This window comes from Bos taurus, chromosome 19, assembly GCF_002263795.3.
Source record: "Bos taurus isolate L1 Dominette 01449 registration number 42190680 breed Hereford chromosome 19, ARS-UCD2.0, whole genome shotgun sequence".
Lineage (NCBI taxonomy): Eukaryota > Metazoa > Chordata > Mammalia > Artiodactyla > Bovidae > Bos > Bos taurus.
Genome location: NC_037346.1, coordinates 37,236,102 through 37,255,797, shown reverse-complemented (window position 1 = coordinate 37,255,797; position 19,696 = coordinate 37,236,102). Strand labels below are relative to the sequence as shown.

Here is a 19,696-nt window from a genome sequence, read left to right as displayed (position 1 = left end):
GTACTGTGTTACTGTAACATTTTTAAGTGTATATTTTAACCAAAGGCTTTCTTTTTATAACCAAGAAACAAATGCATATACAGTCATCTTAAGAAAAAAGAGAGGACTAGATGAGGTGATATACACGTACTTGTTTTAGTCTACAAACAATAAATGCTGGAGAGGGTGTGGAGAAAAGGGAGCCCTCTTACACTGTTGGTGGGAATGCAAAGCAGTGCAGCCACTATGGAGAACAGTGTGGAGATTCCTTAAAAAACTGGAAACAGAGCTGCCATACGACCCAGCAATCCCACTGCTGGGCATACACACCAAGGAAACCAGAACTGAAAGAGACACGTGTACCCCAGTGCTCATCACAGCACTGTTTACCAGAGCCAGGACATGGAAGCAACCTAGATGTCCATCAGCAGACGAATGGATAAGAAAGCTGTGGTACATACACACAATGGAATATTACTCAGCTATTAAAAAGAATGCATTTGAATCAGTTCTAATAAGGTGGATGAAACTGGAGCCTATTATACAGAGCAAAGTAAGTCAGAAAGAAAAACATCAATATAGTATATTAACACATACATATGGAATTTAGAAAGATGGTAATGATGACCCTATATGCGAGACAGCAAAAGAGACACAGATGTAAAGAACAGACTTTTGGATTCTGTGGGAGAAGGCAAGGGTGGGATGATTTGAGAGAAGAGCATTGAAATATGTATATTATCATATGTGAAACAGATTGCCAGTCCAGGTCCGATGCATGAGACAGGGTGCTTAGGGCTGGTACACTGGGATGACCCTGAGGGATGGGATGGGGAGGGAGGTGGGAGGGGGGTTCAGGATGGGGGACACATGTACACCCATAGCTGATTCATGTGAATGCATGGCAAAAACCACCACAATATTGTAAAGTAATTAGCCTCCAATTAGAATAAATTAAAAAAGAAAAAAAAGTACCCGTTTTGCATCTTTTCTGTGAATCTAAAATTATTCCAAAATTTAATTTTTTTTTAATTTTAAAAAAGAGAACTTACAGGGGTAGTACAAATCGAGATATAACCACATCAATGAAAAGATTTTCTTTGAATTAAAAAAACAAACTGCTTTATTAGTTTTTCTCAAAAGTGAGGGCTTTTTAAATTTTTTTTCCCATGCCACGTGGCTTGCAGGACTTCAGCGCCCCTACCAGGGACTGAACTGTGGCCTTCAGCAGTGGAAGTGCAGAGTCCTAACCACTGGATCACTAGGGAATTCCTTAAAAAACTGCTTTAACTTTGATGTTTTTCAACAGTTTCAGGTTTACTTGGTAAAGACTATCAATTACCAAATGGACTGAGTTTTTTCAGCAGGATCCACCTACAAACATGTATAGATATGTTTTATGGCTTAAATCCCAAACTGGCTAATGCCAAGATAACCTGACTTCTGACATCAGCTGGTTTGGCCAATACAGACCAGAATGCTATGTGACTATGGAATAACCTTCATTAGAGCAACTCAGCACTATTTTCCTCAGTGTGAAGTGTGCATATTTTTGGACCCAGCTTATCGAGAATTCCTCATTAGTAGATAATAACACAAGTACAAAAAGATATGTATACAAGGGTATTCATTTTATAGCACTACTTAATATAACAAAAACTTGAAACATAAACAGTGATACACACAGATCCTGGCATACTACACAGTCATTCGAATGATGATGTAGGTTTATACTAATTGACAGAGAAATATGTCCACATGAGAAAAAATAAGAGTAAAGTACATGTGGGAGTGGAATCACGCAATCCCACTACATAAAACTATGCCCACACAACTATGCATATGTATGCTCATACTGAGAGATACCTAGGATAGGGGCAAAGATGAAGGAGATACTTTGTTCTTTCATATTTTTCTGTAATCCTTAAATAATTTTGGATAAGCTTGTATAATTCTTTAGAAAAATAATAAACTATTCTTCATAACATTATAGAAGCAATTCGTTTCACGCTCAAGTAAGACACTAAGTACCCAAATACGTAATTTTTAAAAAATGACCCCTTTTCATGACTGAAAATGGTAAAATATTTGTTACTAAACTTACTGTAAACAACAGCCTTTCTAGAAAGCTGAGAAATAGTTCTATTATGAAAACATCCAACATTAGCCAAAGACTCTTGATTGTCAATGTTAACTGCAACATTAGCTATATAATTTTAGCTTATAGACATGACAGACACGTCTCAGTATTATTTCTGCTTTATTGACTGTGCCAAAGCCTTTGACTGTGTGGATCACAATAAACTGTGGAAAATTATGAAAGAGAGGGGAATACCAGATCACCTGACCTGCCTCTTGAGAAACCTATATGCAGGTCAGGAAGCAATAGTTAGATCTGGACATGGAACAAAAGACTGGTTCCAAATAGGAAAAGGAGTACATCAAGGCTGTATATTGTCACCCTGCTTATTTAACTTCTATGCACAGTACATCATGAGAAATGCTGGGCTGGAAGAAGCACAAGCTGGAATCAAGACTGCCGGGAGAAATCTCAATAACCTCAGATATGCAGATGACACCACCCTTATGGCAGAAAGTGAAGAGGAACTAAAAAGCCTCTTGAGGAAAGTGAAAGAGGAGAGTGAAAAAGTTGGCTTAAAGCTCAACATTCAGAAAACGAAGATCATGGCATCTGGTCCCATCACTTCATGGGAAATGGATGGGGAAACAGTGGAAACAGTGTCAGACTTTATTTTTGGGGGCTCCAAAATCACTACAGATGGTGACTGCAGCCATGAAATTAAAAGACACTTACTCCTTGGAAGGAAAGTTATGAGCAACCTAGATAGCATATTCAAAAGCAGAGACATTACTCTGCCAACAAAGGTCTGTCTAGTCAAGGCTATGGTTTTTCCAGTGGTCATGTATGGATGTGAGAGTTGGACTGTGAAGAAAGCTGAGCACCCGTGAAGAATTGATGCTTTTGAACTATGGTGTTGGAGAAGACTCTTTAGAGTCCCTTGGACTGCAAGGAGATCAGCCCTGGGATTTCTTTGGAAGGAATGATGCTAAAGCTGAAACTCCAATACTTTGGCCACCTCATGCGAAGAGTTGACTCATTGGAAAAGACTCTGATGCTGGGAGGGGTCGGGAGCAGGAGGAAAAGGGGATGACAGAGGATGAGATGGCTGGATGGCATCACCGACTCGATGGACATGAGTTTGAGTGAACTCCGGGAGATGGTGATGGACAGGGAGGCCTGAACGCTGCGATTCACGGGGTCGCAAGAGTCGAACATGACTGAGCGACTGAACTGAACTGAGAGCTAAATTACAGTTATAAATATCAAGTTATTTCACATAGATTCTACTTACAAATAGACACGTATTGTTTATAGTGTTTATACCTTAGCTTAGATCTGTCAATAGATTTTTTTTGCACAAGCAACACAGATCTGTCCTGTTGCCAAGGATTTATGCTTCCACACCAATGAACCGGGGAGCTGCAAAAGAACTTACAACATATTCAGTATTCTTTATTATATGAGAGATGAAGAAAAATGAAGCTTTAAAATGTTAAATGGTTCCTGTAAGGTCAACAGCTAGTTGATGGCACAGCTTGGTCTATTACCCAGATTCTGGTCCTAAGGGTCAAAATGAATTATTTCTACATACTCATTAGGACTCAGGCTTCCTTGGTAGCTCAGATAGTAAAAAAAATCTGCCTGAAATGCAGAACCGGGTTCAATCACTGGGTTGGAAAGATCCCCTGGAGAAGGGAATGGATATCCACTCCAGTATCCTTGCCTGGAGAATTCCCTGGACAGAGGAGCCTGGTGGGCTGTAGACCATGGTTTACAAAGAGTTGGACATGACTGAGTGACTAACACTTTCACACACACACCCATTAGGACAGTGAAGATAAAAATACAATTTCAAGGGTCAGCAAAGACGTAGACCAAACAAGACTTTTGTACGTTACTGGTGGAGATACAAAAGGGCACACTCGCTCTGGAAAACAGTTTGGCAGTTTGTTACAAAGTTAAACACACACACCTGTCATCAAGCAGTCCCACTCCTAGGTATTTACTCTAGAGAAATGGGAATTTATATTCACCCCAAACTAGAAACAATCCAAATGCCCTTTAAGAATGAATAAACAATCTGTGGTGTACCCACACAATGGGATATTACTTGGTGATAAAAAGGAACAAACTGTTGATAACCAAAAAACTTGGATGAATCTCATAAGCATCAGGCTAAAGTGGAGGAAGACAGTCTCAAAAGGCTACATACTGACTGATCCTATTTATGTAGCACTTTCCAAAAGAGGACATTACAGAGACGGACAACAGATCAATGGTTGCCAGAGTGGAGGGTGGGGGAGAGTACCAGTGCAAAGGGATTACAGGAAAGAGTTCTGAGGGACGGACTTGTTCTATATCCTGACGTGGTGGTGGTCACATGAATCTATACAGGTACTGATACAAAGAACTGTACACATGCCAAAACATCAATTTTGCTGTACATTATTTTAAAAATACAACAGGGACTCCCCTGGTGGTCCACTGGTTAGGACTTCAGGCTTCCACTGTAGGGGGCACAGATTTGCTCCCTGGTCGGGGAACTAGGATCCTGCACACTACACGGCATGGCCAAAATATCTCTTTTTAAATAACAATTTAACAAAATTACTTACATAGTCTCTGGCTTCTAAAAGCCAGAAATATTTATGGGTTTTTAAATTTAATTTTAAAACTAATTTTTCAATTACCAAAATAAAATCATTTGATGGGTCTTTTCCTACAAAATCTCAACACTAAGAAAAGAACACATTCACTTTGGCAAGTTACATAACCTCACTTTGTCTTAATTTCCCTGTTGAAAAATGGGGATAATAATACCTACCTCAAAGGGTTATATGAGGATTAAATGGTAGCTAAATAAAGAAAAATACAGACAAAGTCACAGTATACAGAACTTTGGGTATGGAAATGAAAGACAACTCCAGCCAAGTAACTTTTAAGTTTTGTCCTTCCATTGAACCAGGTTCTGATGATTGCTTTTCTGACAGAGATATTTCTGAAAGGTAGTCCAAGCCCAGAGTCTGATTTTCACACAGAGGTAAAAATTCACTATTGAGTCCTTGATGTATTTTTATCCTGTAACCATTTTACACAAGTAAATTGATATTTAAACCACATTTTGTGTTAAAGGTTATGCTGTATATATTTATTACATTTGTATATGTTTATATGTATTTGTATATATTTCTTAGTCCACTCAATTCTACCTAATAATGAATAAACAGGTAGCCAGTGTTTGACTGTATGTGTGTGTGTATTAAGCAAGAGTAAGTGTCCCATCTTTTAGAAGAACATAGTTTAAATGTTAGGCAAAATGAGAATCCAATTTTAACCTTTCCAGAGTTTCATCTTTAAGAATTAATTCTCTTTATGCAATAACTGGGCTTCCCTGGTGAGACTGAGCAGTAAAGAATCCTCCTGCCAATGCAGGAGATGCAGGTTCAATCCTTGAGTCAGGAAGATCCCCTGGAGAAGGAAATGGCAACCCGCTCCAGTATTCTTGCTGGGGAAATCTCACAGACAGAGGAGCCTGTCTGTGGGTTATAGTCCATGAGGTCTCAAAAGAGTCAGACACAACTTAGCGACTAAACAACAATAATGCAATAACTAGGTCATAAATATGATGATTTCCTTCATGCCACGTTTCTTAACACTTCAAACTCATACCATTAAGCACAGCTTTTCATTTTATCACTACCCCCATCCCCATTTACTCCAGTAAGCATTTGTTTAGCATCAACTTCAAGAAAATACTTTTTGTTAAGTTCTATTTAGGGCAGTGATTTTCAAACTGTCTGTCCCAACCCAAGTTTTACAAATGAAACAGTGTAAAACAACAGCCTGTCTCACAGATGGTAAGGCTAAGTACTGTTTCTGGAGCTTTGTTTCAATTGTAGGTGGTGGAACACATGTGAGGGAATACACGTGGGCATGCATATACTGCTTCTCTCTGTGGATCATGGTCCAAAAGTTTGAGAAACAGTGTCACAGAGAATTAAATAAACACCAGTTCCAGATTTAGAAGAGTCCAACCCTGCAACAGCTAGCTCCTGTGGAATGTCTTTAGGACTCTCTGTACCACCTGACCTTAGAGACACAAGACATCTTTAAAGAAAAAAAATCTAACTTTCCATTTGAGGTGATGAAAAGGTTGAGGAGTTTCTGAAAGGCAGAAAAAACTACCTTTTGGATGCAGTTTTAATTCCTGACGAGTTGGAATGGATGCGTAAGTGTCTACGTTGTTTACCACAATCTGACAGGAGGAAACTAGCCATTTGAAATCATATAATTTTTAAATTAGAAAAATTATTTAGTATACATATGCAAGGATCAAAAAATTTAAGTACAGAAGAGAATATAGTGAATACAGCAGCATTACTCATGACAGCTACACCAGAAACAATCCAAATGTCCATTAATGATAGAAAGTGACAGTGAAGTCACTCAGTCGTGTCTGACTCTTTGCAACCCCATGGACTGTAGCGTACCAGGCTCCTCCATCCATGGGATTTTCCAGGCAAGAATACTGGAGTGGGTTGCCATTTCCTTCTCCAATTAATGGTAGAATGGAGAAATAAATTATAATGTATGTATACAATGAATATTATATGAGAATAAATGAAGCATTATTACATACAATATGAATGAATCTTATAAGCCATACTCAAAAGAGTACATATTGTATTACACTTAAATATGGCTTAGAGATTTTTCACAATATATAGCTTCTTCATTCTTTTTTGTAGCCATATAAAATTTACTCAATTGCATGAATATACATTAACTTATTTATCCAATTCTTACTGTAAGGATTTAGGATTTTCCTAAACACTTACTGAGTTAATTTAAATGACTTTGTATGCCTAGTGTGTATGCCTGGTATGCTGAAGAAAACGGAAGAGCTCAGGATGCTTCAGGCAAGGTTAAGTTCAAACTCTTGTTCAGTCACTCATTCATGTCTGACTCTTTGCGACCCCATGGACTGCAGCACACCAGGCTTCCCTGTCATTTGCCATCTCCTGGAGTTTCCCCAAACTCAAGTCCGTTGAGTTGGTGATGCCAATCAATCATCTCATCTTCTGTTGTCCCCTTCTCTGCCTACCTTCAATCTTTCCCATCATTAGGGTCTTTTCCAATGGGTTGGCTCTTTGAATCAGAGGCCAAAATACTGGAGCATCAGCTTCAGCAACAGTCCTTCCAGTGAATATTCAGGGTTGATTTCCTTTAGGATTGACTGGTTTGGTCTCCTTGCTGTCCAAGGGACTCTCAAAAGTCTTCTCCAACACCACAGTTCGAAGGCATAAATTCTTTGGCATTCAGCCTTCTTATGGTCCACCTCTCACATTCATACATAACTACTGGAAAAACCATAGCTTTGACTATACAGATCTTTAGAGGCACAGTAAATGCTGTCTACGTTTGTCATTGTTTTTCTTCCAAGGAGCAAGAAGCTTTTAATTTTATGGCTACAGTCACTATCTGCAGTGATTTTGGAGCCCAGAAAATAAAGTCTGTCACTGTTTCCATTGCTTCCCCATCTATTTGCCATGAAGTGATAGGACCAGATGCCATGATCTTAATTTTTTGAATGTTGAGTTTTAAGCTAGCTTTTTCACTCTCCTCTTTCACCTTCATCAAGAGGCTCTTTAATCTCTTTAATTCCTCTTCTCTTTCTGCCATAAAGGTGCCGTCATCTGCATATCTGAGCTTATTGATATTTCTCCCCTCAACCTGATTCCAGCTTATGATTCATTCAGCCAGGCATTTCACATGGTCTGTGAGCCATGAACTTCCAGATGTTCAAGCTGGTTTTAGAAAAGGCAGAGGAACCATATATCAAATTGCCAACATCTGATGGATCATCGAAAAAGCAAGAGAGTTCCAGAAAAACATCTATTTCTGCTTTATTGACTATGCCAAAGCCTTTGACTGTGTAGATCACAATAAACTGTGGAAAATTCTTCAAGAGATGGGCATACCAGACCACCTGACCTGCCTCTTGAGAAACCTATATGCAGGTCAGGAAGCAACTGTTAGATCTGGACATGGAACAACAGACTGGTTCCAAACAGGAAAAGGAGTACGTCAAGGCTATATATTGTCAATCTGCTTGTTTAACTTATATGCAGAGTACATCATGAGAAACGCTGGGCTGGAAGAAGCACAAGCTGGAATCAAGATTGCTGGGAGAAATCTCAATAACCTCAGATATGCAGATGACACCACCCTTATGGCAGAAAGTGAAGAGGAACTAAAAAGCCTCTTGAGAAAAGTGAAAGAGGAGAGTGAAAAAGTTGGCTTAAAGCTCAACTTTCAGAAAACGAAGATCATGGCATCTGGTCCCATCACTTAATGGGAAATAGATGGGGAAACAGTGGAAACAGTATCAGACTTTATTTTGGGGGGTTCCAAAATCACTGCAGATGGTGATTGCAGCCATGAAATTAAAAGACGTTTACTCCTTGGAAGGAAAGTTATGAGCAACCTAGATAGCACATTCAAAAGCAGAGACATTACTTTGCCAACAAAGGTCTGTCTAGTCAAGGCGATGGTTTTTCCAGTGGTCATGTATGGATGTGAGAGTTGGACTGTGAAGAAAGCTGAGCACCGAAGAATTGATGCTTTTGAACTGTGGTGTTGGAGAAGACTCTTGAGAGTCCCTTGGACTGCAAGGAGATCCAACCAGTCCATCCTAAAGGAGATCAGTCCTGGGTGTTCACTGGAAGGACTGATGCTAAAGCTGAAATTCCAGTACTTTGGCCACCTCATGCGAAGAGTTGACTCATTGGAAAAGACTCTGATGCTGGGGGGGATTGGGAGCAGGAGGAGAAGGGGATGACAGAGGATGAGATGGCTGGATGGCATCACCAACTCGATGGACATGAGTTTGGGTGAACTCTGGGAGTTGGTGATGGACAGGGAGGCCTGGCATGCTGCAGTTCATGGGGTTGCAAAGAGTCGGACACAACTGAGTGACTGAACTGACTGACTGAACTGACTCTGCATATAAGTTAAATAAGCAGGTTGGTAATATACCCTGACATACTCCTTTCCCAATTTTGAATCTATCTGTTTTTCCATGTCTGGTTCTAACTGTTGCTTCTTGACCTGCATATAGGTTTCTCAGGAGGCAGAAAGGTGGGTCTTGTATTCCCATTTCTTTAAGAATTTTCCAGTTTGTTGTGATCTACACAGTCAAACGCTTTAGTGTAGTCAAGGAAGCAGAAGTAAGATGTTTTTCTGGAATTCTCTTGCTTTTTCTATGATCCAATGGATATTGGCAATTTGATCTCTGATTCTTCTGCCTTTTCTAAATCCAGCCTGTACATCTGGAATTTCTTGGTTCACAAACTGCTGAAGTCTAGCTTAAAGGATTTTGAGCATTATTTTTCTAGCATGTGAAATGAGTGCAATTCTGTGGTAGTTTGAACATTCTTTGCCCTTGCTCTTCTTTGGGACTGGAATGAAAACTGACCTTTTCCAGTCCTGTGGCCACTGCTGAGTTTTCCAAATTTGCTGGCATATTGAGTGCAGCACTTTAAGAGCATCATCTTTGAGGATTTGAAATAATTCAGCTGGAGTTCCATCACCTCCACTATCTTTGTAGTGATGCTTCCAAAGGCCCACTTGACTTCACACTCCAGGATATCTGGCTCTAGGTGAGTGATCACACCATTGTGGTTATCCAGGTCATTAAGATCTTTTTTGTTCAAACTTCAGCTCTTAGTATATTAATATAGGAAAAGTCCGTGGTCAGCTGGGACATAGTTTTAAGAGGAACCAGGGGAAAAAAACAGATTTATGTACAAAACTGAAGTCACAAATGCTCTCCTTGCCACCCCCTCAAGAAACAAAACAGTACTTTACTGTATTATTTTTTACATTTCAATATTCATAGGCCACTGATATTATTCTAGATATATTAAAATGATATATTCAAAAGGGTAAAAACAATTTATAAGGGCCTAGTTATAAATCTCATTTTATAGCTCACACAGTACAATTAAGAAGTTATATGCTGGGACTTCCCTGGTAGTCCAGTGGTTAACAATTCGCCTGCCAATGCAGGGGACACAAGTTTAATCCCTGGTCCAGGAAGATCCCACATGTTGTGGAGCAACTAAGCCTGTGTGTCACTACTGGAGCCCCTGCGCCTACAGCCTTTGCTCCCCAAGAGAAATCACCACAATGAGAATCCTACGCACCACAACTCTAGGGCAGTCCCTGCTCCACGCAACTAGAGAAAGCCCATGAGCAGCAACCAAGACCCAGTGGAGCGAAAAATACACAAAAAATGTTTAAAAGATTATTTAAAAAAAGAAGTTATATTCCATTGAATCCCCCAAACTGAATCTAAATCACAAAGCTGAAAAGTATAAATGTGTTGAAGATTATATTCTACATTAGCACTGAAGTCAAAAGGAATCACCCACACTGCCTATCTTGGTGAAATCCAGGTAGAGTCACAATTCTCTGATACCATGGTCTTTACATCCATGGTAAAGACCAAAAATCATGCTCAGGAGCCATTCTTTGCATTATTTCCATTCTTATTCTCTTCCAGTAATCCCTTCTCACCACACACTGACTGGCCTATCAAGAAATTGACAAAAGCAACAAGCCATCTACTGAGCCATTTGACTCCAGTAAACTAGACAGAAAAAAAAAAAAAATACACCACTTCCAAAAAAAAGTTTACTTGGCAAAATGCATTATAGTTGAGAAAAAACTATGTTAACTCAATCATCTAAACCTTGTTTAGTCAGTGGGCTCACATAGCATAAATGCTGCTGTTATGCATTCTGGCCAAGACTAAGTTTTTTTCAAGTGTTCTGCAAAGTCTAAGGTGAGGCTAAGACCATTACTTGCCAACTCTTCTTTATCAGCAATCCAATACTAGTGACCGATTCCACTCATGGGCAAGCCCCTAGGTGGCTCAATAATAAAAGAAAATAAGGCTTAGCAGATTCCCTTGAGCTATTTCCTAATGCATTACTGATGTGCCTACCTTATCTGAAAAGTCTCTAGCTAACTCTTGGGTTATGGACTTATCACAGTGATATTCTGCAAAAATGACAGAATAATTTAATTCTATAGAACTCAAGAAACCCTATTTTTAAAGTTCTGTGTATTGAATAAAACTGTATATGTGCCCTGAATCTACTTTTCAAAGTAATCAGACTCTTAAAGTATGTTTATGTATGTGAAGTCGCTCAGTCATGTCCGACTCTTTGAGACCCCATGGACTGTAGCCTACCAGGCTCCTCCATCCGTCCATGGGATTTTCCAGGCAAGAGTACTAGAGTGGGTTGCCATTAAAAAAAAATAATGTATTTTACCATAAACTTGCCTTTTTGACTAAAAACAATGCTGGGAACTATATACACAACCTAAAGTTATAGGTCTAAAGTGGAGAGCTGATCAAATTTGACAGGTAAGGGACCTTACTTTTCTTTCCTTCACCCATCAAAGCAAAAATGCCTTAGGCACTCAAAGTTATAGCCCTAATAATAGTTTATGATCAAAACCTCAGAAGAGCAATGAGAATTTTTTAAGAAAAAAATGTTCATAAGTGTTTTCAAATATTGAAGATAATGCTATATAAACAAACAGATTAACTAAAATAAGCATTAGATGTCTTCACTGATTCCACCAAGCACTTTATGACTTGCATTAACCATGAAAATTTACACAAGGCTTTGCACGTGATTCAGCTCTGGACACAGAACTCATTGAGCTACATTAGTGTCCTAAAACACCCCTTTCACCACGTAAGCTCTGAAAAGGCTTAAAACAAGCACAGCCTGTGGGTAACACTGTTGAATTTGGAGCTAAGTTTTATTGTCTCCACCAAGTTCAGCCAGCCATAGAGCAACAAATCAAAGTTCCAACAAGCACAGTGCACCTGCAAGACTTAGGTATGCACCAAGTTAAATATTTGCAATTTTTTCATCTCAAATCAGCACAAATTAAAGTATGCAGATCGCAGCACCAGACTTCTAAATCCTGTAAGCCAAAATGATCTGCAGTTTCACTCCATCACTGCTGTCCTACCATTGAGTCCTTAATGTGTATATGTGCCTGTGTTCCAGAAGTTCATATATATTATCTCTAATATCATAACAAACCCCATTGTTCCGATGAGGAAACTGAGGCTATAGCGAGGTCAAGGTGATTAGTCCAATGCTGTAAAGGCAGTGGAGCTTTATTCAAACCTAGTTCTGCCTGGCTCCAAAGAACCATCTTCCTGATCCTCCCTCAGCTAAAGTCACTAACTCCAACACCAACTCACTTTTATTAAAATAAATTCTGCTTATCAAAATCATTTTATCAAAATGCTGTCTGAAATGATGACAATAGATGAGAAAAACATCACACCTAAAACGGTAGCATAAGACTCAGGAATTCCTGGCGAGGAAATGCAGTCACCTCCTTTAGTTCCAAAGGCTATGATTCAAAATACGAGAGAGTCCAGTTGAGTTCTTTTTTGCTTTTGGTTGTCTCTCAACTGACTTTTTAGAACAAGGGAAATGAAACTCAAGAGTATATTCACATTTTGGTGAAATTTTCCAAAACTCTTGAGAAAAGGGTGACTTGTTTTTAAACAGTTCACTTTTACAAGTTTGCTTCTTCGAAAGGCTTCAGACATTCAAAAACAAAATCACATCAGCAGCATTACTAATCAACTTTTTTCTACAGACTTGAAAAGTATTTTCTTACCACACTACAAGATTACTTCCCATACTGAGAGCAGAAATGGAAACAGCTCTGGGTGTCACGCATCAGATCTTGAGGCCACAGTTGCAGAAAGTAGGTGCTGTTTCCCTTGAGTAGAAGCTGCTGATCTGAAACCTCCTAAGGGAAGGGTGTCTGAAGAAGAGCGTTGAAAAAACTACAGCAAGCTGTTTGTGTTAATGAGAGTGAGTAGCCGGCACCACTACTCCATGTTTCACTGCTATGCAATTGTTTTCCAGCTTCCAAGCTCTGAATTTGGCAGAGAGAATGCTGTTCTCACAGCCATATGAGTTATATGATCAGCTGCTTTGTGGTGTGTGGGTGTTTACCTAGGTAAGTGACTGGTTAGAAGAGGTTCTGTGATGTTAAATCAAGGAAGCACACTGTCCCCTGAGATTTTAATGATTTGTCATATACTACACTGAGAAAGAAAAGCAACATATTTGCAATTTTGAAATTCCTTGGGCTTAGGATAGGCAAATAATTTCTGACAGTAAAACTTTAGGCACAACATGAAAGAAAACATAACCTGCAATATAAGCCACCTCAATCACGTTTATTAGATAATAAAAATGCAATATTTGCAATCTCAGCATGCTTTCAAATTTCATAGGATATACTGCGTAATTATTAGAATAAATGCTATTCTTCAGGTGAATGAAACAGATTTTATGCAAGATTCCAAGGCTCCTTTGCCATCCAAAATGCAGTTAATACCATAAATTCCTTAGCCTCTCAGAAACTCCAAAATATCAAAAATATGAACGTCCTAAAGGATTTTGTAAGCGAAAAATATTATCAGAATTACAAGCTCCTGGAGCGCTGGGGACCTGTTTCTTTTATCTCACCGCCCATCATAACACTATCACACACTGTCTCCTGACTGAGATATGGTCAAAAGGCAAAAACTGAGGGCAGGGTGATTTAAACAAGAATAGCTGATATTTATCCCCTGCTTATTGTAGAATTGTGCAACATTCATACCTAATTCTAGATTTTAAACACAGAGACTGAATTATTTCCTTATTATAATTAAAATCCTTCCATTAAAACGAAATTTAAAAATGGATGATTCTGCTGGTAACATCACTCTGAAAAAAAGACATGAAATCACACTTAATAAAGTTGAAAAATCTTCACAGAGCAGGTACTCTACCAGGGGAAAGATAAGGCCTTCTTTTAAGAGATCAGATCAACCTCAAACAACACAAATTGATTCCAGATAGGCATTATAAAACAGACCACTGATTCTGCTGTTGAAATCTGCTATACTTAGAAGATAGTGCCAGGCACATTTAGACACATTTAAACAAGTTATCCTGACTCCAGTTTTAACTTTTTCTGAAATTCTCACATACATTTCTTTACTGCAAGACAGGGAAATGATACCTTACAAATACCTAACTCACTGTAATCAAAGAACAAAACATGAGGATACATATTTCATCTAGTTTGTTGCTTACTGCTCCGGACCAAAGTAATGCCAATCCTCAAGAAAGAAAGCAAAACACAAAACTCAAAGTCCTTTCAATACAGATTTTAACCTCAGGGCCCAGGACCAGGCTCAAGATGACTGTAATTGCATACAAAATTATGAGTGTCTATTTCCCCTGCAAGAGGGTCCTAAAGGCTTCCATGAATCCAAAGAGAGGTTAGGAACCACTAAAATAGACATTTTCAGAATCCCGAAAACGCAGCAGTGTACATTTTCAACAAAATTATACTAAAGGCAGTATCTATCTGAATATATGTGCACAGTCCTGATACAAACATCCCAGATGCCTGCCAGCCCTGTCACGGTACAGCTCACCACTCTCAAATCAGCCCTACATGGGAACACAACCAGCATTCAGTGCACACACTCTCACACGCCAACCACAGCAGCTCTTCATTCCCTAAGCACACACATGTCAACAAAGCATGTGCTATTTGCCATTCCCAGAACAATACGGACCAGGCCATCTCTGGGAAAGAAAAAAAAAAAAAAATTCGTCCCCAAATATTACCCTATATATTTACTATGCCTTGACCACAGATGTTAAACATTACAACAGAAAAAACGAATTTTTAAAAAAAATGAAATTCCCACACACCATACGTAATTAACTGGGGGAAAAAACTCCATCACTCAGGTATTACTGGGGATCCACGGGAGATGTAATGTATATAGGGGAAACGCTGGAAAGATGATACTTGAACACAGAGGCAACCTGAGGACAATCAAAGACAAGACTCACACAGCAATATCCTGAGAGCATGGTTGTGGAAAGCACCCTTCTCCAGAGGCAAAAGCACATTCCTTTGATTGGCACAAGCCACTCCTGACAATGGATCCGCGATGACAGGGACTGTTCAGCAATCAGGAAGTGTGTGTGTGTGTGTGTATGTGTGTGTGTGTGCACGCGCGGGCGCGTGTTGTGGGGGAGGGATGTGCTAGATGGGATCAAAGACTGGCCCTCTTCAAGAAGAGCAGACGGGATCTTAAATCGTGAAGACAGTGTTCCAGGGTGAAGCAGGGGTATTTTTCATTTCTGGCGGAGACATTCCTCGACAATGAACATGTTCTGTGCAGATGTAACGGGGGTGTCACTACCTTTAGTGGCTCCCATCTAAGAATCTTAAGCAGAGCCTGATTGGAGGGGAGGCTGTGGTGGGGGTGGAGAAAGGTCTGCATTACCCTCTGGGTGAGTATTGGGCGGGTGTACACTTAGATGCATTTTTATCTCAGGCGGCACAATACTCCCGGGGGTTGGTGGTTTGGGCGCAGCCGCAGGGCAGGGGAGGCAGTGGGTGCAAGCCACCAGCTGCTGGGCAGGAGAATGCTCGAAGGAGGACCGGTGCAAACCTCCCCTCGGCCCGCTACCCCGTGCAACCCCAGCTTCCCCTCGGGCCTTCGGGCGAGCGCATTCTGCAAAACTGGAGCCCAGCCCGGGTCCGAGAAAGAGGGGGCGAAGGAACAGAAGCCGGCGCCTCCAACCAGGCTCCGGGCCAGAAGAGCTCAACGCCCGGGGCCTCCCCTCCGGATGGGGGCTGCTCCGGCCTAGTGCACGCAGCTGCCTCGGCGAAGGGTTAACCCGGCGCCCAGAGCCCCTGTCGGCTCGGAGGGCGGCGGAGAGGAAGGGCTGCTGCCAGGGGCGCAGCCGCGACTGTGGCGTGTACGTGGGGGGCAGGGGCTCCTACTCACCCGGGCCGGCCGCCTCCGCCTCCGCCGCCCCGACCGCCGCCTCGGCGGTCCATCCCTGCGGCGGGGGGCCTGTAGCCGCGGCGCTCGAGTAACAACCGCCGGCCGGGCCGGCCCCTCCCCCCTGCCCAACGTCTGTCCTCAGGGCCGCTCCGCAGACCCGGCCTCGGCCGCCGCCGCCGCCGCCGCCGCAGCGCTACGTGGCCGCCGCTCCGACGTCTCGCGACTCCCTTCCGAGCGCGCGAGGGCGAGCGGGGCTGGCGGGGCGGGCGGTGCGCGGGGAGGGAGGCAGGGGAGGGGGGGGTGTGCGTGTGTGGTTGTGTGTGCAGAGAGGGGGGCAGGGAGAGAGGGAGGGCGAGCAGCGGCGAGAGCGCGCGCGCGCCCGCGGCCCCTTCCCTTGCCGGCCCCCCCCCCCCGCCCGCCCAACAGGGAGCCCGACACCTCCCTCCGCCCGCCCCCCTGGCATCCCGGCCGCTGGGCGCGGCGGCGCGCATGCGCAGCCCTCGGGGCCGGCCCTGGCGCACCTTTTCTCCCCGCTGCCACATTGTGAGCGCTTCGCCTCCCACACAACCGCCGACTCCCGCTCCACCCCCGCCTCCCCTACTCCGCCCACTGCCGAGCGCCCAGGTAAAGGCGTGGAGTGCGCGTGCGCACCGCTCCCCTTGGGTCTGGGGGCGTGGCTGCTGAAAGGAAGCCAAAATGTAGAGTCGGAGGGAGCTTTGGGCTGGAGAGTGGGAGCGTTCCACGAAGTAGAGAGCGGGTTAAGATTAGGGAAAGTGAAGTTCAGAAAGGGGGCCAAAGTAGAAAAGTAGGTCCAAGCGAGATTTAGTAGAAGTCAAGGAGGTTTTTTGGTTTATAAGGTAAATAAACAAAAAACAACTTGACTCTGGCCCCCTTGTTACTGAAGGGCTGTGTGGGTGACAGAAGACAGAAATAAAAAAGACGGAATGTAAGCAGTAGTGGGTTATTTGTCTGATGAATGAGACAGCTAATAAAAACGAGAAATTTAGAGATCGCCCAGACTTGTCAGAAAAACAAATTTAGAACCCTGCTTGTTCTGCGGCCAGAAATAGGGAAGGGGATTTTGTGTGTGTGTGTGTGTGTGCAGGCGCGTGTGCGCTATTGTGCTTGAGATATGGAGCTGCCGAAAGAAAGGAAGCCTCCATTTAAGCATTACAGCATCATGACTAATTAGCTATTAATCATTAATATAATTAATGGTACTATTAGCTAACAAGGTAGCATTTATCCAAGTTCATCGCCAAGAGAAGCTGTCCATAATTGAAAGCGCTTGGAGTACAGGGAGGGGAAATGAACCAGGCAAAGTAAAGGCCTCCAGTGGAGTAGAACCAAGTCATGACCTTTCCCACCATAAACCAAAGTTCTCTGATGTTTTCCAAATTTTATCTTAATTGGAATTCTTTATTATTCTTACACTACACTTAATAAATGTTCTTGCACTAAATCTGAGCTTTCAACATTTTTAATACGTATGCAGCTACTTCTCCAAAAATTGCACCCCCAAAAATTCCTGTGGGGAATAAAGTGACCTGAGTCTGGGAAAAGGGAAGAGATTGAAACTTTATAAATTAAAGGGTTCCAGGGCTGACTCTATCCTTGGCTACTTCTCAAAACAGATGCTTCGTTTTTATTACACTTGGACTCCAGGGATCATAATTTAGCAACTTTGGGTCAAGTTCTTCAATAGTGAATGTCTTCAGTGGATAAACACTAAAAATAATGTCATATTGAAGCAGGTGAGAGAAAATCTTCAAGAAAAACAGGAGGAAACAAGCATAAGTAGTAAAAGGAAAAACCTAGATTCGATGTGAGAAAAACCTTGGCATCCATGGAGGCTAGTGAGCCTAGAATATCTCACTGAGATGTCTAACTTTGCCTTCTTGGACATTTGTTCCATCCCTTCTCCCACTCTGCCTCTTGGAAGAGGGGTATGCAGAGTGAGGGCTGAAGAACCAAGTCTCTAGGAGTTTCTACCCATGGGCCAAACCTCTGAAGGGCTCCTAGTCTTTGGAATAGTAGTAGTATCACCTTCCACTTGAAGAGTGCTTTACGGTTTTTGCAGACAGGTTATATCCATTATCAGATTTTCCAACAACCCCATGATGCAAACAGAACAGGTATTATTCCCAATGAAGGCAATTCAAGCCAAGGTGTGTCTACTGGCTCAGCCTAAATCACCCAGCCCAGTCAACAATGGAGGCAGGGCAGGACTCAGTCTTCTGACTCCCAACATGCTGTCCTCTCAAAGGGCTTCTTGGAAAAATGGCTGCATTTTCCTGTGGAGTGAAAACAAGTAGCCTCACCATGTGAGGGATAATAGTTCTAATATTCAGTTTTACATATCTCCTTTATTTCATGTTTTTTTCCTCTTCGCTCTCTCCAGGCACTTGGGACTTGACCAGTGTATTTGAAGTGTTGGTGACAGGTACTTTGGAAGGCCTTGGGCCTGGCATGGTGATCCTAGTTCCTCTGCTCCCCCTTAACTCTTCCCCCTTGAGAACCTACCAGAAGAAGTGCTGTCATCATTTGGCTAGTTTCAGTGCCTCCCTTCTTCTGCTTGGCAGTCATTACAGGCAATATTTAGCACCCACATCTGGCCTTACTGGAAAATGAGACTTCTGTCATCCTGGTTTCCTGGTCCTGGATAATTCTTCACCATCTCATTAAGGCCATCAGCCAAAAGCAGCAAAACTCCCTTGCCCCCACCCTCTTATTGGCCATGGCATGTAGCTCGTGGAATCTTGGTTCCCCAGGGACTGAACCTGGGCCATGGCAGTGAGAGCCCAGAACCCTAACCATTGAGCCACCAGGGAACTCCCACCATTTTTTTTTTAATTTAAAAATTTTAGTAAAAAGTTCTGTATATTTTGACAGCTCTGAAAATCTTACAGATTTAATTTAAACAGCAGCAGAGCTATCTGGTTCCTATAAGGTGAGCTGGACAGCCTAGTACAAGCTCCCGATTCACTGCATTTCTTTGCTCCCCAAGTTCCCAGGGATGCAGCCCTAGTCGATACTAGTTCTTTCCACGTGGAGGGGCAGTGGCTGTGGCTCCCTGCCTACCCATTGACTAATGTTACCCCATGTATTGCACCAGACTTGGGGCCAGAGTTCTGTTCGGGGTTTCCTAGGCCCTCATACTTGTAGTGCTGTGACCTTTGTTCAATCACTCCACCTTTGAGGTTTTGTAAGAAGAGGGGATTATATGGCTTTTAGAGCCTTTCAGATGTAATACCTAGGATTCTCCTTTAGAAAGTTGACTGTGTTCCTTAATACCTTGTAATTCCATTCCTTTCCTAAGAGTTACTATCTAATTTCTCATCTCGAAGCCCTTGCTATAAGAAACTGCCCCTTTTACAGAATGGATAAAGTTGCCCTGGACTTCCCTTTGGTAGCCACTTTTTTCTCAAGTGATAATGTTTAGAGACAACCCAGAAAGCTGGACTTTTGGCTTGTCTGCCAGGCGGCTTGTGTGTGTGCACTTGTGTGTATGTGGTCCACGGGCGCTTTCATTCTATACCGTCTCAACTTGCACCACCCCCACTAAAATTCCAATGAAAAGTTAAAACAAATGCCAGAATGCACTAAAAGGTCAGGTATGTGAGTGGAGCTCTTTTGCTTTGGGGACAAAGATGAGGGAGGCTCTTGAGGCTCTTGGCCACTTTGATCTCAGCTGATTTAGCTGCCGCATGGCC

The 19,696-nt window shown here is 42.2% G+C and overlaps 1 protein-coding gene across 3 annotated transcripts in view; it reads right to left on the bottom strand.

Moving 5' to 3' along the window:
• ZNF652 (zinc finger protein 652) overlaps positions 1-16,215 on the bottom strand; it is a 68,146-nt gene extending 51,931 nt beyond the window's left edge. For 2 of the 3 annotated variants that reach the window (XM_059877932.1, XM_005220554.5), the window contains exon 1: positions 15,984-16,215. The gene's annotated coding sequence lies outside the window, so the exon portion shown is untranslated. Of the gene's footprint in view, positions 1-15,036; positions 15,928-15,983 lie in introns of those variants that run through there. The other variant, XM_010816131.4, reaches the window with a different exon arrangement.
• Positions 16,216-19,696: the final 3,481 nt, after the last annotated feature.